Source organism: Salvelinus alpinus, chromosome 26, assembly GCF_045679555.1.
Source record: "Salvelinus alpinus chromosome 26, SLU_Salpinus.1, whole genome shotgun sequence".
Taxonomy (NCBI): Eukaryota; Metazoa; Chordata; class Actinopteri; order Salmoniformes; family Salmonidae; genus Salvelinus; species Salvelinus alpinus.
In genome coordinates, this window is record NC_092111.1 from 37,402,766 (window position 1) to 37,429,600 (window position 26,835).

The 26,835-nt window shown below is 50.9% G+C and overlaps 1 protein-coding gene across 6 annotated transcripts in view; it reads left to right on the plus strand.

Annotated features, from left to right (window-relative positions):
* LOC139555291 (zinc finger protein 40-like) overlaps positions 1 to 26,835 on the plus strand; it is a 111,866-nt gene that overhangs the window by 35,344 nt on the left and 49,687 nt on the right. The window contains exon 1 of one of the 6 annotated variants that reach the window (XM_071368980.1): positions 6,758 to 7,242. The exons of the other annotated variants lie outside the window; for them this stretch is intronic. The gene's annotated coding sequence lies outside the window, so the exon portion shown is untranslated. Of the gene's footprint in view, positions 1 to 6,757; positions 7,243 to 26,835 lie in introns of those variants that run through there. 6 annotated transcript variants of the gene reach the window in all.

Sequence of the window (26,835 nt, forward strand, 5' to 3'; positions counted from 1 at the left end):
TAATTTTCACAAAGTTTGCTGCTTCAGTGTCTTTAGATATTTTTGTTAGATGTTACTATGGAATACTGACGTATAATTACAAGCATTTCATAAGTGTCAAAGGCTTTTATTGACAATTACATGAAGTTGGTGCAAAGAGTCAATATTTGCAGTGTTGACCCTTCTTTTTCAAGACCTCTGCAATCCGCCCTGGCATGCTGTCAATTAACATCTGGGCCACATCCTGACTGATGGCAGCCCATTCTTGCATAATCAATGCTTGGAGTTTGTAAGAATTTGTGGGGTTTTGTTTGTCCACCCGCCTCTTGAGGATTGACCACAAGTTCTCAATGGGATTATGGTCTGGGGAGTTTCCTGGCCATGGACCCAAAATATCAATGTTTTGTTCCACAAGCCACTTAGTTATCACTTTTGCCTTATGGCAAGGGGCTCCATCATGCTGTAAAAGGCATTGTTCATCACCAAACTGTTCCTGGATGGTTGGGAGAAGTTGCTCTCGGAGGATGTGTTGGTACCATTCTTTATTCATGGCTGTGTTCTTAGGCAAAATTGTGAGTGAGCCCACTCCCTTGGCTGAGAAGCAACCCAACACATGAATGGTCTCAGGATGCTTTACTGTTGGCATGACACAGGACAGATGGTAGCGCTCACCTTGTCTTCTCCGGACAAGCTTTTTTCCGGATGCCCCAAACAATCGGAAATGGGATTCATCAGAGAAAATGACTTTACCCCAGTCCTCAGCAGTCCAATCCCTGTACCTTTAACAGAATATCAGTCTGTCCCTGATGTTTTTCCTGGAGAGAAGTGTCTTCTTTGCTGCCCTTCTTGACACCAGGCCATCCTCCAAATGTCTTCGCCTCACCGTGCGTGCAGATGCACTCACACCTGCCTGCTGCCATTCCTGAGCAAGCTCTGTACTGGTGGTGCCCCGATCCCGCAGCTGAATACTCTTTAGGAGACGGTCCTGGACCTTGCTGGACTTTCTTGGGCGCCCTGAAGCCTTCTTCACAACAATTGAACCGCTCTCCTTGATGTTCTTGATGATCCGATAAATGGTTGATTTAGGTGCAATCTTACCGGCAGCAATATCCTTGCCTGTGAAGCCCTTTTTGTGCAAAGCAATGATGACGGCACGTGTTTCCTTGCAGGTAACCATGTTTGACAGAGGAAGAACAATGATTCCAAGCACCACCCTCCTTTTGAAGCTTCCAGTCTGTTATTTGAACTCAATCAGCATGACAGAGTGATCTCCAGCCTTGTCCTCGTCAACACTCACACCTGTGTTAACGAGAGAATCACTGACATGATGTCAGCTGGTCCTTTGGTGGCAGGGCTGAAATGCAGTGGAAATGTTTTTTTGGGGGGATTCAGTTCATTTGCATGGCAAAGAGGGACTTTGCAATTCATCTGATCACTCTTCATAACATTCTGGAGTATATGCAAATTGCCATCATACAAACTGAGGCAGCAGACTTTGTGAAAATGAATATTTGTGTCATTCTCAAAACTTTTGGCCACGACTGTACGTGTCTCTGTGTGTGGAGTAAAGGTGGTCTAGAGTTTTTTCCCCTCTGGTTGCACATTTTAACATGCTGATAGAAATTTGGTACGACAGATTTAAGGTTCCCTGCTTTAATGTCCCTGGCCACTAGGAGCACCGCCTCTGGATGAGCGTTTTCCTGTTTGCTTACGGCCACATACAGCTCATTGAGTGACTGACTGTTTGCTTACGGCCACATACAGCTCATTGAGTGACTGACTGTTTGCTTACGGCCACATACAGATCATTGAGTGACTGACTGTTTGCTTACGGCCACATACAGCTCATTGAGTGACTGACTGTTTGCTTACGGCCACATACAGATCATTGAGTGTTTTCCTGTTTGCTTACGGCCACATACAGATCATTGAGTGCGCTCTTAGTGCCAGCATCGGTCTGTGGTGGTATGTAGACAGCTAGAAACATACAGATGAAAACCTGTAGGTCGATAGTGTGGTCTACAAGCAAAGACTTCCTCAGATATCGTGCACCAGCTGTTGTTTACATATATGCATAGTCCGCCACCCCTTGTCTTACCAGATGCCGCTGTTCTATCCTGCCGATACAGCGTATAACCAGCCAGCTGTTTGTCGTCGTTCAGCCACGACTCCGTGAAGCATAAGATATTACAGTTTTTAATGTCCCGTTGGTAGTTTAATCTTCCTCATAGGTTGTCGATTTCATTTTCCATTTGCACGTTAGCTCGAAGAACGGAAGGCAGGGGGGGTTTATTCGATCGCCTACGAATTCTCAGAAGGCAGCCCGACCTCCGTCCTCTTTTTCTCCATCGTCTCTTCACGCAAATGACGGAGATTTGGGCCTGTTCCCGGGAAGGCAGAATGTCGTTCACATCGGGGTCATTAAAGGAAGAAAAAAAAAGCTTCTGCCAGTTGGTGGTGATTAATCGCTGTTCTTATATCTATGTTATTTTCGGTCATAAGAGACAGTAGCAGCAATATTATGTACAAAATAAGTAAATAAATAAATGACAAACAACGCAAAAAAACGAACATTTAAAACCCAATCGGTTAGGAGCACTAAAACGTGAGCCATCTTCTCCGGCGCCGTCTCTGACGGGCTAAGAAGGAGGCATATGAGTAAGGGGGGATGATGCTGGATGACAGAGGGTTGGATGAGGGGTGGGGAGTAGGGAGAGGGTGGTTTCCTGCCTGCTGGCAGTGACATCATCCTCTTGCGTAACATGAGGGCCGTCTTCCTTTAGCCGCTGCTGCCATGGGAAGAACTGGTGAGGCATGGTGGGTTCTGAGCTCACTACAGCTCACCTTGCTCTGGATAGATAGACTTTGACTGTCTGGGGATCTCGAAGCTGCCTGTAACTCTCACTTACTGACTTCACTCCCTTATCGCCAGCCATCTCTCCTCCTTCTCCACGTCCTTCTCCTCCTCTCTTTTTGAAGGGAGGTGGGATAAAACGTGTGTGTGTGTGACTTCAAATTCAGCATAGAAACTGCTGGGCTGTGACTCAGTGCTCCTCAAGTGTGCTTTGTAAAAATAAAAAGTGTGTGTGTGTGATTTTACATAAGTATGTGTGTTGGTGCGTCCGTACTTGTGTGTGCGTGCCATGACTAACGGTCACTGACTCCCAACAACACATTCACTAATCAGATCCGTCTATAACCAGACACACAGACAGACTGAGGGTCGGCTGCTGGAGCACCACCCTGCAGAGAGAGTAACATGGTGATCCCAGGTAGCAGCAGGTCACCTGAACCACACAGCACAGCCATCAACAGCCAAACACCCATTAGTCCCCGTGCCTTAGCAACACCCATTAGTCCCCGTGCCTTAGCAGCACCCATTAGTCCCCGTGCCTTAGCAGCACCCATTAGTCCCTGTGCCTTAGCAGCACCCATTAGTCCCCGTGCGTTAGCAGCACCCATTAGTCCCTGTGTGTTAGCAACACCCATTAGTCCCCGTGCGTTAGCAGCACCCATTAGTCCCTGTGCCTTAGCAGCACCCATTAGTCCCCGTGCCTTAGCAACACCCATTAGCAACATTAGCAACACCCATGTGCCTTAGCAACACCCATTAGTCCCCGTGCCTTAGCAACACCCATTAGTCCCCGTGCCTTAGCAACACCCATTAGTCCCCGTGCCTTAGCAACACCCATTAGTCCCCGTGCCTTAGCAGCACCCATTAGTCCCTGTGCCTTAGCAACACCCATTAGTCCCCGTGCCTTAGCAGCACCCATTAGTCCCCGTGCGTTAGCAGCACCCATTAGTCCCCGTGCCTTAGCAACACCCATTAGTCCCCGTGCCTTAGCAGCACCCATTAGTCCCCGTGCCTTAGCAGCACCCATTAGTCCCCGTGCCTTAGCAGCACCCATTAGTCCCCGTGCCTTAGCAGCACCCATTAGTCCCTGTGCCTTAGCAGCACCCATTAGTCCCCGTGCGTTAGCAGCACCCATTAGTCCCTGTGTGTTAGCAACACCCATTAGTCCCCGTGCCTTAGCAGCACCCATTAGTCCCCGTGCCTTAGCAGCACCCATTAGTCCCTGTGCCTTAGCAGCACCCATTAGTCCCCGTGCGTTAGCAGCACCCATTAGTCCCTGTGTGTTAGCAACACCCATTAGTCCCCGTGCGTTAGCAGCACCCATTAGTCCCTGTGCCTTAGCAGCACCCATTAGTCCCCGTGCCTTAGCAACACCCATTAGCAACATTAGCAACACCCATGTGCCTTAGCAACACCCATTAGTCCCCGTGCCTTAGCAACACCCATTAGTCCCCGTGCGTTAGCAGCACCCATTAGTCCCCGTGCGTTAGCAGCACCCATTAGTCCCTGTGTGTTAGCAGCACCCATTAGTCCCCGTGTGTTAGCAACACCCATTAGTCCCCGTGCGTTAGCAGCACCCATTAGTCCCCGTGCGTTAGCAGCACCCATTAGTCCCTGTGTCTTAGCAGCACCCATTAGTCCCCGTGCGTTAGCAGCACCCATTAGTCCCCGTGTGTTAGCAGCACCCATTAGTCCCCGTGTGTTAGCAGCACCCATTAGTCCCCGTGCGTTAGCAGCACCCATTAGTCCCCGTGCGTTAGCAGCACCCATTAGTCCCTGTGTCTTAGCAGCACCCATTAGTCCCCGTGCGTTAGCAGCACCCATTAGTCCCCGTGTGTTAGCAGCACCCATTAGTCCCCGTGTGTTAGCAGCACCCATTAGTCCCCGTGCCTTAGCAGCACCCATTAGTCCCCGTGCGTTAGCAGCACCCATTAGTCCCCGTGCCTTAGCAGCACCCATTAGTCCCCGTGCGTTAGCAGCACCCATTAGTCCCCGTGTGTTAGCAGCACCCATTAGTCCCCGTGTGTTAGCACTACCCATTAGTCCCCGTGCGTTAGCAGCACCCATTAGTCCCCGTGCGTTAGCAGCACCCATTAGTCCCCGTGCGTTAGCAGCACCCATTAGTCCACGTGCGTTAGCAGCACCCATTAGTCCCCGTGTGTTAGCAGCACCCATTAGTCCCCGTGCGTTAGCAGCACCCATTAGTCCCTGTGTGTTAGCAGCACCCATTAGTCCCCGTGCGTTAGCAGCACCCATTAGTCCCCGTGTGTTAGCAGCACCCATTAGTCCCCGTGTGTTAGCAGCACCCATTAGTCCCCGTGCGTTAGCAGCACCCATTAGTCCCCGTGCGTTAGCAGCACCCATTAGTCCCCGTGTGTTAGCAGCACCCATTAGTCCCCGTGCCTTAGCAGCACCCATTAGTCCCTGTGTGTTAGCAGCACCCATTAGTCCCTGTGTGTTAGCAGCACCCATTAGTCCCTGTGCGTTAGCAGCACCCATTAGTCCCCGTGCGTTAGCAGCACCCATTAGTCCCCGTGCCTTAGCAGCACCCATTAGTCCCCGTGTCTTAGCAGCACCCATTAGTCCCCGTGCCTTAGCAGCACCCATTAGTCCCCGTGCCTTAGCAGCACTCATTAGTCCCCGTGCGTTAGCAGCACTCATTAGTCCCCGTGCCTTAGCAGCACCCATTAGTCCCTGTGTCTTAGCAGCACCCATTAGTCCCCGTGCCTTAGCAGCACCCATTAGTCCCCGTGCGTTAGCAGCACTCATTAGTCCCCGTGCGTTAGCAGCACCCATTAGTCCCCGTGCCTTAGCAGCACCCATTAGTCCCCGTGCCTTAGCAGCACCCATTAGTCCCCGTGCCTTAGCAGCACTCATTAGTCCCCGTGCGTTAGCAGCACTCATTAGTCCCCGTGCCTTAGCAGCACCCATTAGTCCCCGTGCGTTAGCAGCACCCATTAGTCCCCGTGCGTTAGCAGCACCCATTAGTCCCCGTGCGTTAGCAGCACCCATTAGTCCCTGTGTCTTAGCAGCACCCATTAGTCCCCGTGCGTTAGCAGCACCCATTAGTCCCCGTGCCTTAGCAGCACCCATTAGTCCCCGTGCCTTAGCAGCACCCATTAGTCCCCGTGCCTTAGCAGCACCCATTAGTCCCCGTGCCTTAGCAGCACCCATTAGTCCCCGTGCCTTAGCAGCACCCATTAGTCCCCGTGCCTTAGCAGCACCCATTAGTCCCCGTGCCTTAGCAGCACCCATTAGTCCCCGTGCCTTAGCAGCACCCATTAGTCCCCGTGCGTTAGCAGCACCCATTAGTCCCCGTGCGTTAGCAGCACCCATTAGTCCCCGTGCGTTAGCAGCACCCATTAGTCCCCGTGCCTTAGCAGCACCCATTAGTCCCCGTGCCTTAGCAGCACTCATTAGTCCCCGTGCGTTAGCAGCACCCATTAGTCCCTGTGCGTTAGCAGCACCCATTAGTCCCTGTGCCTTAGCAGCACCCATTAGTCCCCGTGCCTTAGCAGCCCTCATTGTGTATGTTTGAACTTTTATTGTCCTCGTCGGCTAGTGAAGTGAGAGCTTGTTGTGCAGCAGCAGATAGTATCAATACACAGGACAGATCAATGTGTATTTATAGCTGCTGTGGTGGCGTGGGAGGTTGCTGCTCATCACAAGTGGGTTAGTGGCTAATCTGATGTTGACTGTGTGTGTGTGTGTGTGTGTGTGTGTGTGTGTGTGTGTGTGTGTGTGTGTGTGTGTGTGTGTGTGTGTGTGTGTGTGTGTGTGTGTGTGTGTGTGTGTGTGTGTGTGTGTGTGTGTGTGTGTGTGTGTGTGTGTGTCCCTCCCCACACATGAATAGGAATTAGTCACCAGAGCTTCTTTAGCTCCTGCATCCTGCTTTGTTTTAGATTTTTTTTTTTTTTTACGAATGTTGTTGCTCTGGTAGGAGAAGTCTGCACAGTGGCAGTCAGGGCTTTCCCTGATTTCAGAACAGGGATTACAAAGGACAGCGAGGGAGAGAGGGCAGGAAAGCAAAGACAGAAAGAGAAGGGAAGTGGGACTTCTAGCTGGTGCTCAAGCAGAAGGAGAGGCAGTCAGAAGTGAGAACCGAAAGCTACGACTCTTATCTCAACTCACTCTGTAGAGGTTTGAGTGAGCGAGTTCTCAGACAGACAGACGTTGGCCGGACGCTCTCTACGTTCCACTCCGCTGTGGCGTTTCATGAGTTGAGGAGAGGGCAGGAAAGCATGTCAGACAGTTATTGGTCGAGGAGGAGAGTGTATGGCTGACTTACTGAGGGGGTAATGTCAGGTGTTCCTCAGTAAACTACGTGTTATCTGACTCTGAGGAGAGAAGACACACAGAGACTTCAGAACAGATTCCGACCACAGAACAGTTTTCTGCCGTTTGCGAAGGTATTGTGATGTGCGTGTCTTTGTGCGCCTCTTTCATAGACTGTGTGTGTGTTGAGTTTTTTGTTGTTGAGTGTGTGTGTTTGATTTATGGCTGTGTGTTATTGCAACAGGATTACAGTATGTACTCCTACAGTGGAGGTTGAGTTTCTCAGTTTCCTCCTACTGTATCTCTGGTTCTCATTGATCCCCTCTTTTGTTTACCTCCTCTCCTGTCTGGTCTACTCAAGAAAGCCATTGGTCATCTACAAAACATACAGAATGCTGCAGCACGGATACTGACCAAGACCAGACAGAGAGCTCACATTACACCGGTTTTAACATCTCTGTACTGGCTGCCTGTGAGTTTTAGAATTAATTTAAAGATTATTTTATTGGTTTTTAAATCAATCCATAATTGTGCACCCCAATACATGGCAGACATGCTTTTACGTTCTGTACCCAGTAGATTCCTCTGGCACAGGTCCTTTAACTCTCCCAAAGCCCAGGACCAAGAGGCACGGAGAGTCAGCCTTTAGTTACTATGCCCCCAGCCTCTGGAATAGCCTGCCACAGAACCCGAGGGGGACCGAAACTGTGGACATATTTAAAAGAGATCTTACAACACACCGGTAATATTCTATCCAGGTGGAGGTGGGATTGATGGCCTTCTTTTCTCATGTTCTTTTTAATAGTTTTTGAAAGATAAGAGCAGGGTGGTATGTTATGGATGGTGTGTAACATCTTAGAGGCCTGTGTGTTTATAAGTGTAATAAGTCAAAATAGCAAGCATATGTTGTTCATCACAACATGGTGGTGTTGTTCTGTCATCACAACCTGGAGGTGGTGGTGTTCTGTCATCACAACATGGTGGTGTTGTTCTGTCATCACAACCTGGAGGTGGTGGTGTTCTGTCATCACAACCTGGAGGTGGTGGTGGTGTTCTGTCGTCACAACCTGGAGGTGGTGGTGTTCTGTTGTCACAACCTGGAGGTGGTGGTGTTGTTCTGGCGTCACAACCTGGAGGTGGTGGTGTTCTGTTGTCACAACCTGGAGGTGGTGGTGTTCTGTTGTCACAACCTGGAGGTGGTGGTGTTCTGTCGTCACAACCTGGAGGTGGTGGTGTTCTGTCGTCACAACCTGGAGGTGGTGGTGTTCTGTCGTCACAACCTGGAGGTGGAGGTGTTCTGTCGTCACAACCTGGAGGTGGTGGTGGTGTTCTGTCGTCACAACCTGGAGGTGGTGGTGGTGTTCTGTCGTCACAACCTGGAGGTGGTGGTGTTCTGTCGTCACAACCTGGAGGTGGTGGTGTTCTGTCGTCACAACCTGGAGGTGGTGGTGTTCTGTCGTCACAACCTGGAGGAGGTGGTGGTGTTCTGTCGTCACAACCTGGAGGTGGTGGTGTTCTGTTATCACAACCTGGAGGTGGAGGTGTTCTGTCGTCACAACCTGGAGGTGGTGGTGTTCTGTCGTCACAACCTGGAGGTGGTGGTGTTCTGTCGTCACAACCTGGAGGTGGTGGTGTTCTGTCGTCACAACCTGGAGGTGGTGGTGTTCTGTCGTCACAACCTGGAGGTGGTGGTGTTCTGGCGTCACAACCTGGAGGTGGTGGTGTTCTGTTGTCACAACCTGGAGGTGGTGGTGTTCTGTCATCACAACCTGGAGGTGGTGGTGGTGTTCTGTCGTCACAACCTGGAGGTGGTGGTGTTCTGTTGTCACAACCTGGAGGTGGTGGTGTTGTTCTGGCGTCACAACCTGGAGGTGGTGGTGTTCTGTTGTCACAACCTGGAGGTGGTGGTGTTCTGTTGTCACAACCTGGAGGTGGTGGTGTTCTGTCGTCACAACCTGGAGGTGGTGGTGTTCTGTCGTCACAACCTGGAGGTGGTGGTGTTCTGTCGTCACAACCTGGAGGTGGAGGTGTTCTGTCGTCACAACCTGGAGGTGGTGGTGGTGTTCTGTCGTCACAACCTGGAGGTGGTGGTGGTGTTCTGTCGTCACAACCTGGAGGTGGTGGTGTTCTGTCGTCACAACCTGGAGGTGGTGGTGTTCTGTCGTCACAACCTGGAGGTGGTGGTGTTCTGTCGTCACAACCTGGAGGAGGTGGTGGTGTTCTGTCGTCACAACCTGGAGGTGGTGGTGTTCTGTTATCACAACCTGGAGGTGGAGGTGTTCTGTCGTCACAACCTGGAGGTGGTGGTGTTCTGTCGTCACAACCTGGAGGTGGTGGTGTTCTGTCGTCACAACCTGGAGGTGGTGGTGTTCTGTCGTCACAACCTGGAGGTGGTGGTGTTCTGTCGTCACAACCTGGAGGTGGTGGTGTTCTGGCGTCACAACCTGGAGGTGGTGGTGTTCTGTTGTCACAACCTGGAGGTGGTGGTGTTCTGTTGTCACAACCTGGAGGTGGTGGTGTTCTGTCGTCACAACCTAGAGGTGGAGGTGGTGTTCTGTCGTCACAACCTGGAGGTGGTGGTGGTGTTCTGTCGTCACAACCTGGAGGTGGTGGTGTTCTGTCGTCACAACCTGGAGGTGGTGGTGTTCTGTCGTCACAACCTAGAGGTGGAGGTGTTCTGTCGTCACAACCTAGAGGTGGTGGTGTTCTGTCATCACAACCTAGAGGTGGAGGTGTTCTGTTGTCACAACCTGGAGGTGGAGGTGGTGTTCTGTCATCACAACCTGGAGGTGGAGGTGGTGTTCTGTCGTCACAACCTGGAGGTGGTGGTGGTGTTCTGTCGTCACAACCTGGAGGTGGTGGTGTTCTGTCGTCAAAACCTGGAGGTGGTGGTGTTCTGTCGTCACAACCTAGAGGTGGAGGTGTTCTGTCGTCACAACCTAGAGGTGGTGGTGTTCTGTCATCACAACCTAGAGGTGGAGGTGTTCTGTTGTCACAACCTGGAGGTGGAGGTGGTGTTCTGTCATCACAACCTGGAGGTGGAGGTGGTGTTCTGTCGTCACAACCTGGAGGTGGAGGTGGTGTTCTGTCGTCACAACCTGGAGGTGGAGGTGGTGTTCTGTCGTCACAACCTGGAGGTGGTGGTGGTGTTCTGTCGTCACAACCTGGAGGTGGTGGTGGTGTTCTGTCGTCACAACCTGGAGGTGGTGGTGGTGTTCTGTCGTCACAACCTGGAGGTGGTGGTGGTGTTCTGTCATCACAACCTGGAGGTGGAGGTGTTCTGTCGTCACAACCTGGAGGTGGTGGTGGTGTTCTGTCATCACAACCTGGAGGTGGTGGTGGTGTTCTGTCGTCACAACCTGGAGGTGGTGGTGGTGTTCTGTCGTCACAACCTGGAGGTGGTGGTGTTCTGTCGTCACAACCTGGAGGTGGTGGTGTTCTGTCGTCACAACCTGGAGGTGGTGGTGGTGTTCTGTCGTCACAACCTGGAGGTGGTGGTGTTCTGTCGTCACAACCTGGAGGTGGTGGTGGTGTTCTGTCGTCACAACCTGGAGGTGGTTGTGTGTTCTGTCGTCACAACCTGGAGGTGGTGGTGGTGTTCTGTCGTCACAACCTGGAGGTGGAGGTGGTGTTCTGTCGTCACAACCTGGAGGTGGTGGTGTTCTGTCGTCACAACCTGGAGGTGGTGGTGTTGTTCTGTCGTCACAACCTGGAGGTGGTGGTGTTGTTCTGTCGTCACAACCTGGAGGTGGTGTTGTTCTGTCGTCACAACCTGGAGGTGGTGGTGTTCTGTCGTCACAACCTGGAGGTGGTGGTGTTCTGTCGTCACAACCTGGAGGTGGTGGTGTTCTGTCGTCACAACCTGGAGGTGGTGGTGTTCTGTCGTCACAACCTGGAGGTGGTTGTGTGTTCTGTCGTCACAACCTGGAGGTGGTGGTGTTCTGTCGTCACAACCTGGAGGTGGTGGTGTTCTGTCGTCACAACCTGGAGGAGGTGGTGTTCTGTCGTCACAACCTGGAGGTGGTGGTGTTCTGTCGTCACAACCTGGAGGTGGTGGTGTTCTGTCGTCACAACCTGGAGGTGGTGGTGGTGTTCTGTCGTCACAACCTGGAGGTGGTGGTGTTCTGTCGTCACAACCTGGAGGTGGTGGTGTTCTGTCGTCACAACCTGGAGGTGGTGGTGTTCTGTCGTCACAACCTGGAGGTGCTGGTGGTGTTCTGTCGTCACAACCTGGAGGTGCTGGTGGTGTTCTGTCGTCACAACCTGGAGGTGGTGGTGGTGTTCTGTCGTCACAACCTGGAGGTGGTGGTGGTGTTCTGTCGTCACAACCTGGAGGTGGTGGTGGTGTTCTGTCGTCACAACCTGGAGGTGGAGGTGGTGTTCTGTCATCACAACCTGGAGGTGGAGGTGGTGTTCTGTCATCACAACCTGGAGGTGGAGGTGGTGTTCTGTCGTCACAACCTGGAGGTGGTGGTGGTGTTCTGTCGTCACAACCTGGAGGTGGTGGTGGTGTTCTGGCGTCACAACCTGGAGGTGGTGGTGGTGTTCTGGCGTCACAACCTGGAGGTGGTGGTGGTGTTCTGTCGTCACAACCTGGAGGTGGAGGTGTTCTGTCGTCACAACCTGGAGGTGGTGGTGTTCTGTCGTCACAACCTGGAGGTGGTGGTGTTCTGTCGTCACAACCTGGAGGAGGTGGTGGTGTTCTGTCATCACAACCTGGAGGAGGTGGTGGTGTTCTGTCATCACAACCTGGAGGAGGTGGTGGTGTTCTGTCGTCACAACCTGGAGGTGGTGGTGTTCTGTCGTCACAACCTGGAGGAGGTGGTGGTGTTCTGTCGTCACAACCTGGAGGTGGTGGTGTTCTGTCGTCACAACCTGGAGGTGGTTGTGTGTTCTGGCGTCACAACCTGGAGGTGGTGGTGTTCTGTCGTCACAACCTGGAGGTGGAGGTGGTGTTCTGTCGTCACAACCTGGAGGTGGTGGTGGTGTTCTGTCGTCACAACCTGGAGGTGGTGGTGGTGTTCTGTCATCACAACCTGGAGGTGCTGGTGGTGTTCTGTCGTCACAACCTGGAGGTGGTGGTGGTGTTCTGTCGTCACAACCTGGAGGTGGTGGTGGTGTTCTGTCGTCACAACCTGGAGGTGGTGGTGGTGTTCTGTCATCACAACCTAGAGGTGGAGGTGTTCTGTCGTCACAACCTGGAGGTGGAGGTGGTGTTCTGTCATCACAACCTGGAGGTGGTGGTGGTGTTCTGTCGTCACAACCTGGAGGTGGTGGTGGTGTTCTGTCGTCACAACCTGGAGGTGGTGGTGGTGTTCTGTCGTCACAACCTGGAGGTGGTGGTGTTCTGTCATCACAACCTGGAGGTGCTGGTGGTGTTCTGTCATCACAACCTAGAGGTGGAGGTGTTCTGTTGTCACAACCTGGAGGTGGAGGTGGTGTTCTGTCATCACAACCTGGAGGTGGAGGTGGTGTTCTGTCGTCACAACCTGGAGGTGGTGGTGGTGTTCTGTCGTCACAACCTGGAGGTGCTGGTGGTGTTCTGTCATCACAACCTAGAGGTGGAGGTGTTCTGTTGTCACAACCTGGAGGTGGAGGTGGTGTTCTGTCGTCACAACCTGGAGGTGGAGGTGTTCTGTCGTCACAACCTGGAGGTGGTGGTGTTCTGTCGTCACAACCTGGAGGTGGTGGTGTTCTGTCATCACAACCTGGAGGAGGTGGTGGTGTTCTGTCATCACAACCTGGAGGAGGTGGTGGTGTTCTGTCGTCACAACCTGGAGGAGGTGGTGGTGTTCTGTCGTCACAACCTGGAGGAGGTGGTGGTGTTCTGTCGTCACAACCTGGAGGAGGTGGTGGTGTTCTGTCGTCACAACCTGGAGGTGGTTGTGTGTTCTGGCGTCACAACCTGGAGGTGGTGGTGTTCTGTCGTCACAACCTGGAGGTGGAGGTGGTGTTCTGTCGTCACAACCTGGAGGTGGTGGTGGTGTTCTGTCGTCACAACCTGGAGGTGGTGGTGGTGTTCTGTCATCACAACCTGGAGGTGCTGGTGGTGTTCTGTCGTCACAACCTGGAGGGGGTGGTGGTGTTCTGTCGTCACAACCTGGAGGTGGTGGTGGTGTTCTGTCGTCACAACCTGGAGGTGGTGGTGGTGTTCTGTCATCACAACCTAGAGGTGGAGGTGTTCTGTCGTCACAACCTGGAGGTGGAGGTGGTGTTCTGTCATCACAACCTGGAGGTGGTGGTGGTGTTCTGTCGTCACAACCTGGAGGTGGTGGTGGTGTTCTGTCGTCACAACCTGGAGGTGGTGGTGGTGTTCTGTCGTCACAACCTGGAGGTGGTGGTGTTCTGTCATCACAACCTGGAGGTGCTGGTGGTGTTCTGTCATCACAACCTAGAGGTGGAGGTGTTCTGTTGTCACAACCTGGAGGTGGAGGTGGTGTTCTGTCATCACAACCTGGAGGTGGAGGTGGTGTTCTGTCGTCACAACCTGGAGGTGGTGGTGGTGTTCTGTCGTCACAACCTGGAGGTGCTGGTGGTGTTCTGTCATCACAACCTAGAGGTGGAGGTGTTCTGTCATCACAACCTGGAGGTGGAGGTGGTGTTCTGTCATCACAACCTAGAGGTGGAGGTGTTCTGTCGTCACAACCTGGAGGTGGAGGTGGTGTTCTGTCATCACAACCTAGAGGTGGTGGTGTTCTGTTGTCACAACCTGGAGGTGGTGGTGGTGTTCTGTCGTCACAACCTGGAGGTGGTGGTGGTGTTCTGTCATCACAACCTGGAGGTGGAGGTGTTCTGTCATCACAACCTGGAGGTGGAGGTGTTCTGTCATCACAACCTGGAGGTGGAGGTGTTCTGTCATCACAACCTGGAGGTGGAGGTGTTCTGTCGTCACAACCTGGAGGTGGAGGTGTTCTGTCGTCACAACCTGGAGGTGGTGGTGTTCTGTCGTCACAACCTGGAGGTGGTGGTGTTCTGTCGTCACAACCTGGAGGTGGTGGTGTTCTGTCGTCACAACCTGGAGGTGGAGGTGGTGTTCTGTCGTCACAACCTGGAGGTGGTGGTGTTCTGTCGTCACAACCTGGAGGTGGAGGTGTTCTGTCATCACAACCTGGAGGTGGTGGTGTTCTGTCGTCACAACCTGGAGGTGGAGGTGTTCTGTCATCACAACCTGGAGGTGGTGGTGTTCTGTCGTCACAACCTGGAGGTGGTGGTGTTCTGTCGTCACAACCTGGAGGTGGTGGTGTTCTGTCGTCACAACCTGGAGGAGGTGGTGGTGTTCTGTCATCACAACCTGGAGGTGGTGGTGTTCTGTCGTCACAACCTGGAGGTGGTGGTGTTCTGTCATCACAACCTGGAGGAGGTGGAGGTGTTCTGTCGTCACAACCTGGAGGTGGAGGTGTTCTGTCGTCACAACCTGGAGGTGGTGGTGTTCTGTCGTCACAACCTGGAGGTGGAGGTGTTCTGTCGTCACAACCTGGAGGTGGTGGTGTTCTGTCGTCACAACCTGGAGGTGGTGGTGTTCTGTCATCACAACCTGGAGGTGGAGGTGTTCTGTCGTCACAACCTGGAGGTGGAGGTGTTCTGTCGTCACAACCTGGAGGTGGTGGTGGTGTTCTGTCGTCACAACCTGGAGGTGGTGGTGTTCTGTCGTCACAACCTGGAGGTGGTGGTGTTCTGTCGTCACAACCTGGAGGTGCTGGTGGTGTTCTGTCGTCACAACCTGGAGGTGGTTGTGTGTTCTGTCGTCACAACCTGGAGGTGGTGGTGTTGTTCTGTCGTCACAACCTGGAGGTGGTGGTGTTGTTCTGTCGTCACAACCTGGAGGTGGTGGTGTTCTGTCGTCACAACCTGGAGGTGGTGGTGTTCTGTCGTCACAACCTGGAGGTGGAGGTGTTCTGTCGTCACAACCTGGAGGTGGGGGTGTTCTGTCGTCACAACCTGGAGGTGGTGGGGGTGTTCTGTCGTCACAACCTGGAGGTGGTGGGGGTGTTCTGTCGTCACAACCTGGAGGTGGTGGGGGTGTTCTGTCGTCACAACCTGGAGGTGGAGGTGGTGTTCTGTCATCACAACCTGGAGGTGGAGGTGTTCTGTCGTCACAACCTGGAGGTGGTGGTGTTCTGTCGTCACAACCTGGAGGTGGTGGTGTTCTGTCGTCACAACCTGGAGGTGGTGGGGGTGTTCTGTCGTCACAACCTGGAGGTGGTGGGGGTGTTCTGTCGTCACAACCTGGAGGTGGAGGTGGTGTTCTGTCATCACAACCTGGAGGTGGAGGTGTTCTGTCGTCACAACCTGGAGGTGGTGGTGTTCTGTCGTCACAACCTGGAGGTGGTGGTGTTCTGTCGTCACAACCTGGAGGTGGTGGTGGTGTTCTGTCGTCACAACCTGGAGGTGGTGGTGGTGTTCTGTCGTCACAACCTGGAGGTGGTGGTGTTGTTCTGTCGTCACAACCTGGAGGTGGTGGTGGTGTTCTGTCGTCACAACCTGGAGGTGGTGGTGGTGTTCTGTCGTCACAACCTGGAGGTGGTGGTGTTCTGTCGTCACAACCTGGAGGTGGTGGTGTTCTGTCGTCACAACCTGGAGGTGGTGGTGTTCTGTCGTCACAACCTGGAGGTGGTGGTGTTCTGTCGTCACAACCTGGAGGTGGTGGTGTTCTGTCGTCACAACCTGGAGGTGGAGGTGGTGTTCTGTCGTCACAACCTGGAGGTGGTGGTGTTCTGTCGTCACAACCTGGAGGTGGTGGTGTTCTGTCGTCACAACCTGGAGGTGGTGGTGTTCTGTCGTCACAACCTGGAGGTGGTGGTGTTCTGTCATCACAACCTGGAGGTGGAGGTGTTCTGTCATCACAACCTGGAGGTGGAGGTGTTCTGTCGTCACAACCTGGAGGTGGAGGTGTTCTGTCGTCACAACCTGGAGGTGGTGGTGTTCTGTCGTCACAACCTGGAGGTGGTGGTGTTCTGTCGTCACAACCTGGAGGTGGTGGTGTTCTGTCGTCACAACCTGGAGGTGGAGGTGGTGTTCTGTCATCACAACCTGGAGGTGGAGGTGGTGTTCTGTCGTCACAACCTGGAGGTGGAGGTGGTGTTCTGTCATCACAACCTGGAGGTGGTGGTGTTCTGTCGTCACAACCTGGAGGTGGTGGTGTTCTGTCATCACAACCTGGAGGTGGAGGTGTTCTGTCATCACAACCTGGAGGTGGAGGTGTTCTGTTGTCACAACCTGGAGGTGGAGGTGTTCTGTCATCACAACCTGGAGGTGGAGGTGTTCTGTCATCACAACCTGGAGGTGGAGGTGTTCTGTCGTCACAACCTGGAGGTGGAGGTGTTCTGTCGTCACAACCTGGAGGTGGTGGTGTTCTGTCGTCACAACCTGGAGGTGGTGGTGTTCTGTCGTCACAACCTGGAGGTGGTGGTGTTCTGTCGTCACAACCTGGAGGTGGAGGTGTTCTGTCGTCACAACCTGGAGGTGGTGGTGTTCTGTCGTCACAACCTGGAGGTGGTGGTGTTCTGTCGTCACAACCTGGAGGTGGTGGTGTTCTGTTATCACAACATCTCGTTCTGTCTGCTGGCCATGAAATTGGCAGGCTGGTTGATGTCAGTCAGGGGCTAACAACGCTAAATACAAACTACTAATTCAATCAGTCCATTCAGTGAATGACTGACTCCTTAAAGCAAGGCTTACTTACTGCACGTGGTTGTGTGGTGTTTAACCAATGGGCAGAGTGATGCGGTGCCATCGACAAGATGATCTCAGACAGGATGAGCTGCTGCTGGATTGTTACAGTTAACAGTTACAGCCAAGTTCCTTAGATGAGAGGTGTGTGTGGATGGGCGGATGGGTGGGTGGAGGTGGTCTTGACTCTTCCACACACCATGAGCTCATCAGATCTCCACTAGCCATGGTCTCCCTGCTTTACTTAATGATGCCATTTTTAATGACATAATCCTCCTGTAACTTCTGGTGGTGGAGGCTCTCCATCCTCCTCGACATGGAAGCATTTATACCCTCTGCTAGGCTGTGTAAATATACCACCCTAGTCTCTATATAGTGCACTACGTTTGACCAGGGCCCATAGGGCTCGGATCAAAGGTAGTGTACAATGTAGTGAATAGGTTGCCATTAGGAACGCAGTCCTAGATTTCCCTCAGAGGGTGAGCAGTTACTATCCCTTTATTGGCAGCATTTAGAATGGTGGGGAAAACAAAATGGTGGTAAAAACAAAATGGTGGGGAAAAACATGCATATAGGATTTTTGTTATGTCATTACCATCTGGGTGCAGAAATATTCTGTAACAGTGGTCTGATACGATGACGTCAACATAATGTTCAGAGGATATCTCTTTGTTTTGATCCAAAAAGAGTTGGAGTGGAAAAATAGACTAGAAAAGGGGGAAGGAGTGGAGGGGGAGAGAGATGGAAAGATTGAGAATCCGTTCCTCGGCTCTCCTCTCTGAGCGGTGTTCTGCTAGGTGTGATTATGTAACGTTACCGTCTGCCTGCCTGTCGGTGAGTAAGGCACCGGGTAATAGCGTGAGGTCTGGTCAAAAGTAGTGCACTATATAGGGATTAGGGACACAACCAGAGCAGCTGCTGTAAACCCCAGAGGGAAGCTACTGAGCTGGCCACCAGTCTCCCTAGGCATGCCCACAGCACCCAGACACCAGTACAGTGCCAGTCTCCCTAGGCATGCCCACAGCACCCAGTCACCAGTACAGTGCCTGTCTCCCTAGGCATGCCCACAGCACCCAGACACCAGTACAGTGCCAGTCTCCCTAGGCATGCCCACAGCACCCAGACACCAGTACAGTGCCAGTCTCCCTAGGCATGCCCACAGCACCTAGACACCAGTACAGTGCCAGTCTCCCTAGGCATGCCCACAGCACCTAGACACCAGTACAGTGCCAGTCTCCCTAGGCATGCCCACAGCACCCAGACACCAGTACAGTGCCAGTCTCCCTAGGCATGCCCACAGCACTTAGACACCAGTACAGTGCCAGTCTCCCTAGGCATGCCCACAGCACCCAGACACCAGTACAGTGCCAGTCTCCCTAGGCATGCCCACAGCACCCAGACACCAGTACAGTGCCTGTCTCCCTAGGCATGCCCACAGCACCCAGACACCAGTACAGTGCCAGTCTCCCTAGGCATGCCCACAGCACCTAGACACCAGTACAGTGCCAGTCTCCCTAGGCATGCCCACAGCACCCAGACACCAGTACAGTGCCAGTCTCCCTAGGCATGCCCACAGCACCTAGACACCAGTACAGTGCCTGTCTCCCTAGGCATGCCCACAGCACCCAGACACCAGTACAGTGCCAGTCTCCCTAGGCATGCCCACAGCACCCAGACACCAGTACAGTGCCAGTCTCCCTAGGCATGCCCACAGCACCCAGACACCAGTACAGTGCCAGTCTCCCTAGGCATGCCCACAGCACCCAGACACCAGTACAGTGCCAGTCTCCCTAGGCATGCCCACAGCACACAGCCAGCACAGAGGCAGACAACATATTACAGAACAGTGCACCAGAACAGTACACCGAAACACCAGAACAGTACACCAGAACACCAGAACAGTACACCAGAACACCAGAACAGTACACCAGAACACCAGAACAGTGCACCAGAACAGTGCACCAGAACAGTGCACCAGAACAGTACACCAGAACAGTACACCAGAACACCAGAACAGTACACCAGAACAGTACACCAGTACACCAGAACAGTGCACCAGAACACCAGAACAGTACACCAGTACACCAGAACAGTGCACCAGAACACCAGAACACCAGAACAGTGCACCAGAACAGTGCACCAGAACAGTACACCAGAACAGTGCACCAGAACAGTACACCAGAACACCAGAACAGTGCACCAGAACAGTGCACCAGAACAGTGCACCAGAACAGTGCACCAGAACAGTGCACCAGAACAGTGCACCAGAACAGTGCACCAGAGCAGTACACCAGAACAGTACACCAGAACAGTACACCAGAACAGTACACCAGAGCAGTACACCAGAGCAGTACACCAGAGCAGTACACCAGAGCAGTACACCAGAACAGCACACCAGAACAGCACACCAGAACAGCACACCAGAACAGTACACCAGAACACCAGAACAGTACACCAGAACAGCACACCAGAACACCAGAACAGTACACCAGAACACCAGAACAGTACACCAGAACACCAGTACACCAGAACAGTACACCAGAACAGCACACCAGAACACCAGAACAGTACACCAGAACACCAGAACAGTACACCAGAACACCAGAACAGTGCACCAGAACACCAGAACAGTACATCAGAACAGTACACCAGAACAGTGCACCAGAACACCAGAACAGTGCACCAGAACACCAGAACAGTACATCAGAACAGTACACCAGAACACCAGCACAGTACACCAGAACACCAGAACAGTACACCAGAACAGTACACCAGAACAGTACACCAGAACAGTGCACCAGAACACCAGAACAGTACACCTGAACAAGTGCACCAGAACACCAGAACAGTGCACCAGAACACCAGAACAAGTGCACCAGAACAGTGCACCAGAACACCAGAACAGTGCACCAGAACACCAGAACAGTGCACCAGAACATGCACCAGAACACCAGAACAGTGCACCAGAACAGTGCACCAGAACAGTACACCAGAACAGTACACCAGAACAGTACACCAGAACACCAGAACAGTGCACCAGAACAGTGCACCAGAACAGTGCACCAGAACAGTACACCAGAACAGTACACCAGAACAGTACACCAGAACACCAGAACAGTACACCAGAACAGTGCACCAGAACAGTGCACCAGAACAGTGCACCAGAACAGTGCACCAGAACAGAACACCAGAACAGTACACCAGAACAGTACACCAGAACACCAGAACAGTACACCAGTACACCAGAACAGTACACCAGAACACCAGAACAGTGCACCAGAACAGTACACCAGAACACCAGAACACCAGAACAGTACACCAGAACAGTACACCAGGACACCAGAACAGAACACCAGAACAGTACACCAGAACACCAGAACAGTACACCAGTACACCAGAACAGTACACCAGAACACCAGAACACCATTTGAATATTGTCCTTTGTCCCATTGATGCAGTACTGATCGTAAACCGTATTTGACACAAACACTGCTATGCAGCCGATAGAATAGCCCCTGAGAGAATAGCCTCTGAGAGAATAGCCTCTGAGAGAATAGAAAGTGAATGGTAATAGAGGCCAGGCAGGCTTCTTGAATACAGTTTTTTTTTCATCTTTTATTTTGTCACTTTGGATTGCTTCCAGAATGTTATATACTGAACAAAGATATAAATGCAACATGCAACAATTACAATGATTTACTGAGTTAAAGTTCATATTAGGAAATCATTCAATTGAAATAAATTCATTAGGCCCTAATCTGTGGATTTCACATGACTGGGCAGGGGCACAGCCATGTGTGGGCCTGGGAGGGCATAGGCCCACCCACTTGGGAGCCAGGCTCACACACTGGGCAGCCAGGCCCAGCCAATCAGAACAAGTTTTCCCCCACAAAAGGGCGTTATTACAGACAGAAGTACTCCTCAGTTTCATCAGCTGTTCAGGTGGCTGGTCTCAGATGATCCCGCAGGTGAAGAAGCCGGATGTGGAGGTCCTAGGCTGTCATGGTTACACGTGGTCTGCAGTTGTGAGGCCAGTTGGACGTACTGCCAAATTCTCTAAAACGATGTTGGAGGTGGCTTATGGTAGATAAATTAACATTAAATTCTCTAGCAACAGCTCTATTGGACATTCCTGCAGTCAGCATACCAATTGCACGCTCCCTCAAAAATTGAGACATCTGTGGCATTGTGTTGTGTGACAGAACTGCACATTTTAGTGGCCTTTTATTGTCCCCAGCACAAGGTGCAGCTGTGTAATGATCATGCTGTTTAATCAGCTTCTTGATATGCCACACCTGTCAGGTGGATGGATTATCTTGACAAAGGAGAAATGCTCACTAACAGGGATAGAAACAAATTTGTAGCACATTTATTTCAGCTCATGAGTTAAGGGACCAACACTTTACATGTTGTGTTTTATATTTTTGTTCAGTGTAGTAACACCACAGCTGTTAACACAAACAACACAGTCAGAGTTGTTTGCCAGGTCTGAGAGGAGAGAATTTTTTTAAAACTGTCTCCCAGAAACCTGTATCTCCACTTCACCTGTTGAGTGAGAAGTTGGGCAGAAGGAAGTTGACACACACACACACACATACACACGTACGTACACACACACACACACACACACACACACACACACACACACACACACACACACACACACACACACACACACACACACACACACACACACACACACACATAGTACACACACATAGTACACACACGTACACACACTGGGGAAATACAGTGTTTGGCTTGTGGCATTGTTGAGTGTGTCGTGTCTTTGGCATCATTAAATTGAAGACTGTTATTTTATCAAATCAATTCTCTGTATTTATTATTACGGGAATAAACAAATCATGTAAGTGTAATTAACTAGGAAGTTGGGGCACCAAGGAAAATCTTCAGATTACAAAGTTATACTTTTCCTAATATAATTTTTCAGATATTTTAATATCGGATCAATTAGTCTTCGAATTAATTATTCTTTACCTCACGTTAGTCTCATTCCAAACATCGTAAATTGTTGGTTATCTGCACCAACCCAGCCTTTACTATGAATCATCCATACACCAATTGTCTTAATCATTAATTTACTAACTAACTAAATAATCACAGAAATGCATAAACAAACAAACAGTAGATATGGTTACAAGGAAATGATAGGGGAGGTTCCCTAGTGGGCTAAGCCAATAGGACGGCTTGGTGGACAAAGGGAAGTGGGTGGGGACTGAAGGGCGGGAAAGACAAAAAGGAGTCACTACACAGTTGATAATTATATTAATTGAAATGCTAATCCTTTGCACATGAACGCTCACTCATTCGGGAATAATTGAAATCAATATATATTTATGCTCAGTGTGTCGTTGTGATCTCTGTTGGAATCATCCGTCTTTCTGTCGGAGAGTTCGTCCGAGCGTCTCTCTCTCTGCTTCCCTGAAGCCTTTTGTGGTTAGAATGGATGCTTCAGAGTACCATTCAGAAATGTTCTCATAGAATAGATGTTTCGGCGGTTGTCGGTCTTCGCATCCCAGGCTGACATAATTTCTAGCTGCAGACTAGTAATTAGTATCTAAGATTTGCTCTTATTCTGTCGGGATCGATAGTCTGAGTTTAACCATTTCCCGCCGTGTAGCCAATGCTCCAGGTGGTATGGTTAGGAATTCAACAACCATTACAACCTTAGCTTATGCTGAGGTTTTTGTGGTCTGAACTCAACCTGTGCCCCCTCGGTGTCCATCGAGGTATGCATGGTCTGAAGTGGGTTTCTTCAGGTGGGGGTTTTATCCGTAACAGTAGAAAAGGGCTGTCCCATGAGCCAGATCATGTCTGTGTTCATGGGGGCGGGCCAATGACTTAGTTAAACTTGAAAGGGATTACAATTCTCTCACATTAACGGTTTAACATAGCATTACATCATTTCACAAATAGTTTCATCTTAACTCATTCATTTTATACAATAATTAGACGCAACCCTCATAACGGAGGCTCCTGTATAAACATAGTTATGGTAATGTGGCTGTATTGTCTTTCATGAGGTCACAAACATGAAACAAAACGGACCGGGTCGTAGCTGGTTTCTCCACCGACCGTTTACACATTCTCCAAAACATGGATATTGTTCAGTTCTCAAGTTCTGTGATGTAGAAGAAGTTCCTTTGTTCTACTGTGGAACTCTCTCTCTATACTGCCTAGCCAGGGATATAGATTTATGACCTGAGATAACAACCTGGGTGTAGGAGAGATAGCGAGAGGGATGCCACGATCTATACCCAGAAAGGGTCACGTCATGACAAGTGTCAGAGGTCAATGTTGGTCCAGGTCCTGTTGTGTGTGTTCAGACAATTAACATTGTGTGCATGTGTGTGTGCGCATTCATTTCTGTGTTTGTTTGTGTGTGTGTGTGTGGACTGCTGCCAGAGAGACTGGTTCCCCAGGGTTAGAGGGGCTGGCCAGGGTTAACTGCTGCTAATTGCCTACTGCCCACAGCAATGTGGTTGATGAGAGTAGAGGGGACTGGGAGCATCTAGTCCACTCTCACTCAGAGAGAACTGGATTAAAGGCCAGGGATGAGAGAACTGACATGGTTGGAATGGAATAGTGTTCCTGTTGCCTTCAGTTTTCACACGAGGTAACTACTGCTGCTTTCAGTTGTTAGTTGACCAGGACCTTAGATCTATCTGGCTCGCTCCTCAAGACCAAATTACTGACCAGGACCTTGAAGATCTATCTGGCTCGCTCCTCAAGACCAAATTACTGACCAGGACCTTAGAGATCTATCTGGCTCGCTCCTCAAGACCAAATTACTGACCAGGACCTTGAAGATCTATCTGGCTCGCTCCTCAATACCAAATTACTGACCAGGACCTTAGAGATCTATCTGGCTTGCTCCTCAAGACCAAATTACTGACCAGGACCTTAGAGATCTACCTGGCTCGCTCCTCAAGACCAAATTACTGACCAGGACCTTAGAGATCTACCTGGCTCGCTCCTCAAGACCAAATTACTGACCAGGACCTTAGAGATCTATCTGGCTCGCTCCTCAAGACCAAATTACTGACCAGGACCTTAGAGATCTACCTGGCTCGCTCCTCAAGACCAAATTACTGACCAGGACCTTAGAGATCTACCTGGCTCGCTCCTCAAGACCAAATTACTGACCAGGACCTTGGAGATCTACCTGGCTCGCTCCTCAAGACCAAATTACTGACCAGGACCTTAGAGATCTACCTGGCTCGCTCCTCAAGACCAAATTACTGACCAGGACCTTGGAGATCTACACTACATGAGCAAAAGTTGAACATCTCATTCCAAAATCATGAGCATTAATATGGAGTTGGAAGGCTTTCAACTAGATGTTGGAATATTGCTGCGGGGACTTGCTTCCTTTTAGCCACAAGAGCATTAGTGTGGTTGGGCACTGATGTTGGGCGATTAGGCCTGGCTCGCAATCGGTGGGATTGAGATCAGGGCTCTGTGCAGGCCAGTCAAGTTCTTCCACAATGATCTTTACAAAACATTTATGTATAGACCTCGCTTTGTGCACGGGGGCATTGTCATGCTGAAATGGGAAAAGGCCTTCCCCAAACTATTGCCACAAAGTTGGAAGCACAGAATCGTCTATAGTTTCATTGTATGCTGTAGTGTTAAGATTTCACTGGAACTAAGGGACCTCGCCTGATTCATGAAAAATAGCCACAGACCATTATTGCTCCTCCACCAAACATTACAGTTGGCACTATGCATTGTGGCAGGTAGCGTTCTCCCGGCATCCGCCAAACCCTGATTCGTCCATCGGATTGCCAGATGGTGAAGGGTGAGTTATCACTCCAGAGAACCAATGGCGGCAAGCTATACACCACTCCAGCCTATGCTTGGCATTGTGCATGGCTATCTTAGGCCTGTGTCCGGCTGCTCGACCATGGAAACCCATTTCATGAATGTCCACAGTCCTTGTGCTGACGTTGCGTCCAGAGGCAGTTTGTAACTCGGTAGTCCAGTCTTTCAAATCGAGGACTTGCGATTTTCACTCACTAGACGCTTCAGCGATCCCGTTCTGTGAGCTTGTGTGGCCTACCACTGCGTTGTTGAACCGTCGTTGCTCCTAGACCAGGTGTGCCCAACCTTCTTTGACGTGAGATCTACTTCTTCATTTGCCAGCCTGATGAGATCTACCAGTCTCTAAATCTAAACCAAACAACACAATATATGAAACGCAACACACCACTGAGTATGAACCTGATGCAATGAATCCTATTTGATACCCAAATATAATGTGGATCAATAACATGTTTTCCACAAATAATTGCAACTCATTTAATTTCCTACCTTTTTAGTGTGACTTTTGGCATTGGGTGGAGGCAAGTTGTTTTTCCTAGTCAATGCTGGAGCAGTTTATTGCCAGTCTCATGCAGGCCACAAAGTGGTCATCCACCATAGTAGATCTGGACTTTATTATCTTCATGTGAGACAATGCAGACTCAGAGGTAGGTTGATCCAAACAAGGGCTGATATGTTGAGAGCACATCTTCTTATGTTGGGATACCTCTCCTCTAGCATCTCCCAGAACTCTTCATCTCAGTGGCTGCCCTGGATTTCAGCTGAATGTCATTTTGAAGGGTGAACATTTCAGTTTCTGCTATAGTTGTGTCCAACTGAAAAAGTGATCCCATTTTGGAGGCAATGACTTCCACATTTATGTCTCTGCCAAAACGGATATTATATATACGTGGCAATAGGCTCAAATGATGCAAAGTCAGTGAAACGACTGTCAAACTCAGATAGTCGGTTACAGGTAGTCGGTTACAGAACAGCGTGGTAGTCGGTTACAGAACAGCGTGGTAGTCGGTTACAGAACAGCCTGGTAGTCGGTTACAGAACAGCGTGGTAGTCGGTTACAGAACAGCGTGGTAGTCGGTTACAGAACAGCGTGGTAGTCGGTTACAGAACAGCGTGGTAGTCGGTTACAGAACAGCGTGGTAGTCGGTTACAGAACAGCCTGGTAGTCGGTTACAGAACAGCGTGTTAGTCGGTTACAGAACAGCCTGGTAGTCGGTTACAGAACAGCCTGTTAGTCGGTTACAGAACAGCGTGGTAGTCGGTTACAGAACAGCGTGTTAGTCGGTTACAGAACAGCGTGGTAGTCGGTTACAGAACAGCGTGGTAGTCGGTTACAGAACAGCGTGGTAGTCGGTTACAGAACAGCCTGGTAGTCGGTTACAGAACAGCCTGGTAGTCGGTTACAGAACAGCGTGGTAGTCGGTTACAGAACAGCGTGGTAGTCGGTTACAGAACAGCGTGGTAGTCGGTTACAGAACAGCGTGGTAGTCGGTTACAGAACAGCGTGGTAGTCGGTTACAGAACAGCGTGGTAGTCGGTTACAGAACAGCGTGGTAGTCGGTTACAGAACAGCATGGTAGTTGGTTTTTGAACAGCATGGTAGTTGGTTTTTGAAGGTAATATTAGCGACAAACTCACACCCCGTGCTGAACTTCCTGGACTAGTATGACTGATCATTTGTCCAAAATGGCACCCTATTCTCTATGGGTCCTGGTCAACAGTAGTGCACTATATAGGGAATAGGGTGCCATTTTGGGGGACAGCCCTGCAGTATGAGTGAGTGTTAGACTTCTCCAAACTATTTGCCTCCGCTAATGACTGCATCGACGTAGAGCTTAGCTTTTGTCAAGTGTGCAGAAGACAAGGCAATCTCGTGCTAAAGTATTTCTAATTAATTAACGTGATTAGGGAATGTATGAAGGAAAACCTTATCATAGTCTGAGCCGAACGACAGCCCCCCCCCCCCCCCTCCCATATTTCCTCCACTGATCTGAAGAGTTTGTGTGTGTGTGCGTGTGTGACTGTGTGTGTGTGTGTGACTGTGTGTGTGAAGTTGGTTTTCACACGGAGTCTAATGAAACGTGCTTCTTGCCCCACACGGCCCAGGTCTCCTTGGTCACCGTTGATAACTTGCTGGCCGTCACTCTGTGGAGTCAGTTGAGTGGAACAGCAGTCTGGATGTTAGTTCTGGTTCACGGCCCCCAGGAGAACCC